Source organism: Ochotona princeps, chromosome 28, assembly GCF_030435755.1.
Source record: "Ochotona princeps isolate mOchPri1 chromosome 28, mOchPri1.hap1, whole genome shotgun sequence".
Taxonomy (NCBI): Eukaryota; Metazoa; Chordata; class Mammalia; order Lagomorpha; family Ochotonidae; genus Ochotona; species Ochotona princeps.
Genome location: NC_080859.1, coordinates 5,399,577 through 5,404,664, shown reverse-complemented (window position 1 = coordinate 5,404,664; position 5,088 = coordinate 5,399,577). Strand labels below are relative to the sequence as shown.

The window sequence follows — 5,088 nt, the reverse complement described above, 5'->3', positions numbered from 1 at the left end:
TCCCTGTAAATTGCAACATTTTGAGTCCTCACTAACAAGCAATGAGTTTCTCTCACTGCATAACCTGATTTTCATACATAGATTTTAATTTGTGCCCCTTGTACATTGTACCCTTCCAAAAACAAACCTTAAATAGTCTTAAACTTCAATTTTTCCTTTAAAAGGGTTGAGTGGTGAGCAGGGGATAAATGCTTTATGAGAATAAAAAACAGGGGGGCTAAATGCTTTATAAGAGAAAATGAGGCAACTACTCATCATTATGTTCATCTTCCTCCTCTTCCCTTTCTTCATCCCTTTCCTCCACTTCCTTCCTTTTCCTGCTCTTTCTAGTGTTGCTATGTCCCTTTTTAGTTGCTTCAGGTTTTCCTTTAGGTCAGTATGTGGCAATAACCTTTCCATATTTTCCTTTACCTTAGCAGTCATCTTTTTGTAAGGTTGTTCGTATTTGCAGCATTGTTGTCCCCAATTCTTTGCAATATCACCAACAGATAGGCTAGGATGTTCTTTGATTTTTAAACAATACACAGAACAGAACAAGACGAAGGCCATAGGTGGCCTTTTGGATGCACTGGCATCCTGGAACTTCTGTTTTGTGTCCCCTTTAGGAGGGATATGGGCTTTCATTTTTCTGTTTCATAACAAACCTTATGTGCCTTTGCCATGTCTTCAAGTTTTGTCTTACACTTGGCAGATGGGGTCTTCCGCCTCTCTGAGAAGCTGACAAAAGCATCTATGTGCTGCTGCTTTTGCACTTCCTGGCAAATTTTTACAAAGAATGCATATAATGACATTTAGCCTCTTGGCTGCTTAGTCTCGTGTGCCCATGTGTAGTTATTTTTCCCCAGCAAGGCCCAGTATCGTCCAGTGCCTGTTGGCTCCCACTTTTCCCAGAGTTGTCTCTGTAGCGTGATGTTTTGTGATGGATGTGAGAGCAGGAGCCAGATGCAGCCTCTGTTTTTTTTTTTAATGTATTGCCTTGATTGTGTTAAGGAATGTATCTTCTATACCTAATTTGCTTAAGGTTTTGATCATGAAAATATATTTTATAAGATGCTTTCTCTGCATCGTTGAGATGATATGGTTTTTATTCTTCAACATACTAATGTGATTATCACATTTATTGACTTGTGTATGTTGAACCTTCTCTGCACAACAGGGATATATCCTTCTGCAGGAGTGGAGGTTGGAAGGAATCAGGGTAGCTTGCCTGCTCCAAGGTTGGCAGTCTCAGCTACACCTGCAAGAGGCAGGGCATGGGGTTACTCCTACCTTGTCATGCCATGATGGTGACTCTCAGCCAGCAGCAGGCTGCAGCAGGACCTGTGATATCTTCTTGATTTACAGAATGTTCCTTGTTTTTCTCATTTCTTTAATCAAAATTTCCATGAGTCAGCCCCCTGGAAAGGTGGTCCTTCCTTTGTTCTTCTCCTAACTTGGAGAAGCTGAAGTTAGAGTGGATATACCCGGTTCAGCCGTTTTGCATCCTCCTCAGTCATATGGCTATTTATCCTTCATTTGGTTGATTTTGTGTGTCATGTTTCTTATCTTGTTTATGTTGAGTCATCTCTGTGTCCTTGGAATAAATCCTGTCTGGTCTGAATGGATGACCTTTTTTATATGTTCTTGGATTTCATTTGCTAGTATTCTTCTGAAGATTTTTGGATCTATGTTTATCAGGGACATTTGTCAACAGTTCTCTTTCTTTTTGTTGTTTTGTAAGCAAATGTAGTTTGGTGCTTTGGGAGAAAGGAGTGAAGTAACTCATCATAGAGCAGAGTGGCGTTATGAATGTATATCATAAATTAACGACTTGGGTATGTAAAAGCTTTGTTTCTGTTTATTCTGTTATTTGTTATTTGAATTTGAGTTTGGATGAAGCAGGCAAATTCACATCATCAGTTTGATACTGTGTTTACATCCAACCTATCCATTTTAATCTAGATTTTTTGTTTTTTTGCCTCTTTCTCACCTAACCCACCTTTTATAGAGCAAAAAGTGTTAATAAAACATACATATGGTCATGTTATTGAAAGAACTATTGCATTGGCTTGCAAACAAAATCCTCCCCTGACTTAATGAACCCCTAGTTTGGCTTCCCACTCCCCTGATCTCAACTTTGACCACCTCTTCATCTTCATCACAGTGAGGTACAACATTTTGTGCTACACAACACTCTCATGTGTGTGTGCATACTTGTCATGTTTTATAATCATTTGGATTCTCATGTTTTTTCCTTAGCCTTCCTAACCCTTTCATTACTTTCTCATCTCATAGGTAATGTTGTTCTGCTACTCCATAAAAGCATTATTGCTCTGGTCTCTGAGGATGAAACAAAGCAAATATATGCACACATATTTATATACTTACAAACTTAATAGAATGATTTAGTAAATGAATTCATATTTTTGCTGTTACTGATTGTTTTTGTTTTACTTTGTTCTTGGGTAGCATTTTAATCTACATTATAGTCAGTGTTTAGTGCTCCACTAAATATTTCAATGAATACAAAATAAGATCACATTTCAGCATAAATGTAAGAGGTATAAACAATGATTACATGAAAAGATGTCAACTTCACTCACATATAGTAACTATTTTGACACCTATTTTTTTCCATTTTTGCCCCATTCTCATATTTGCTTTCATGTCTACCTTCATTTATAATCTGTGTACATGTATATTGACTTATATTCATTGTTTTCTTATGAGATGGCTAATTTGGAAATAGCAAACTATTCTCAAGTTGAAACTTACAAGTATGACTTCTTTAAAAATTACATTTCAACAACAAAAAGCCTTTTTATTTCCTGATTTCCATTGCATAAATTTATGAAAATTGATGTAAAAAGAAGATATATGGCTCATATCCAGTTATGTTAAAACCCGAAACTGCTGCACAGCTAAATCTACTCTCTCTGGTGCTACAATACAAGGGCCTTTGGGTATTTTCTTGGCATTTGGTAGAAAAAAAGTAATTTCCTACTGAGAGTTATCTAAGTCTGTTTTTATTATTTTGGAGTCCTTCATTTCTTATGCTATAAAAATTTCTTCAGAAGAAGCTGCTATTGTTAAGACTGTATCTTGCTCTGTTACTATGGTTTTCTTATTTGGTTATATTATTTCTCGTATATGAACTCCGCAACGAGAATTCATCTATCTTGGCCTTATAGAAACTGATATTCTCACTTCAAAGAAAATTAGAATAATCAAACTGCATATTCCATTAGAGTGTGAGTTTTTAGAACTCTTGTCTTTTTTCTGCTTTTCTTTCCTCCAAAACGGGTTGGGCCTGAGGCAGTAGCCTGGTGGCTAAAGTCCTCACCTTGCATGCGCCAGGATCCCATGTGGGCGCTGGTTGTAATCCCGATGGCCACACTTCCCGTACAGCTCTCTGCTTATTGCTTGGGAAGACAGTGGAGGATGGCCCAAAACCTTGGGACCCTGTATCCTTGTGGGAGACCAGAAAAGGCTTCTAGCTCCTGGCTTCAGGTCGGCTCAGCTCCAGCTGTTGTGACCACTTGGGGAATGAATCAGAGAATAGATCTTCCTCTCTGCCTCTCCTTCTGTCCTTATATTTGACTTTCCAATAAAAGTAATAATAAAATCTTAAAAAAAAAAAGCTGGGGCAGCGCATGGCACACTATTTAGTTGTATTCTGTCTCATTTTATTTCTCTCCTTTTTAATAAGAAGCATGAAGTAGAAAAATGCATGTGTCAGAACTAAATATTAAATAATATTGATTCCAGATAAACAGTAAAATATGCTAGCATTATTGGGAATCTGGCAGATAAACACAATAGGTATAAAGGCATGAATATAATTCTCCCCATCGCTAACAAACTTGAGGAGTTAATGAAAGTCATCACACCAAAATAAAATTTTCATGCTTAAATCTGAGCTATCTCTGAAGTATTCATGAATTAAACTTTTAAAAGTTATTTATCAAATTTAAATGTAATAGTACCTCTGTATCTTTAGGGGAATATTACCGTCATTTTAGCTTACTAAATTTTTTGTTATAGGTTAAAATGCAAAGTTTTTTTTAAGCACAAAATGTTTCTTGTCAGTACAACTAGTGTGATTTTCTATGAAAGAAAGCACTTGTTAGATAGTGATGGAGGGGAAAATCTATTTACTTTTAATTTTAAACATAAGCATTTCCAAAAGGAGAATATATCAAGGTAATGAGTTATAAGCATCACTTTATAAGGTACCCCTCTCAACTCATTTTGGAATCAAACTGTTCTTCATGAATAATGTAAAGCTATTTTCCTGGAATAGTGATGTGAAGTCATTATATTGTTAAAGTATGAAATAGCAAGGCCAAAGTTGTATCGTCACTTAGGTTCAGTAGATTGGCAATTGGAAAGATGAATATGATGTAAATGCCTTGAATATATCAAATGAATACACTTTTAAAATTTTAGATGATATATAGAAATATTTATTGTTCTCTATAAAATGGAAGCAACTAGTATTGTGAGTTTAATCTATGGAATCTCAATACCAAAGCAGAAAATTCAATATGTGAATATTTAATATTTTATATATAATATTCAAAAATTCAATATTTTAAAATTTACAGTATAGTAAAAATATTGAGAAGTTTCTTGTAGATGACAGATTTCAAGAATACAACTCTTTTTTTAAGATTTGTTTATTTTTCTTGAAAAATCAGATATACAGAGAGGAAGGTCTTCCGTCCGATGATTCACTCCCCAAGTGACCGCAATGGCCGGAGCTGCACTGATCTAAAACCAGCAGCCAGGAGCCAGGAACCTCCTCCAGGTCTCCTGCACGGCGTGCAAGCTCCCCAGGCCTTGAGCCACCCTCAGCTGCTTTCCCAGGCCACAAGCAGGGAGCAGGATGAGGAAGCAGGGCTGCTGGGATTAGAACCAGCGCCCATAAGGGATCCTGGTATGTGCAAGGCGAGGGCTTTAGCCTTTAGGCCACTGCACCAGGCCCAAGAATACAACTTTCAAAAATTATTTTTTATTATTTTCCATGAGATTGTGTTGTTGGTGTAGGGATTCCCCCTGCTTCCTTTTTTTCTCCTTCCTTTCCCCTTGCTCCATTTCCGCACATAT

General features: G+C 36.8%; 1 pseudogene; it reads right to left on the bottom strand.

The window, feature by feature from the left end:
* Window positions 1-247: 247 nt before the first annotated feature.
* On the bottom strand, window positions 248-3,996 carry LOC118760359 (putative high mobility group protein B1-like 1; annotated as a pseudogene).
* Between the last annotated feature and the right edge of the window lie 1,092 nt (window positions 3,997-5,088).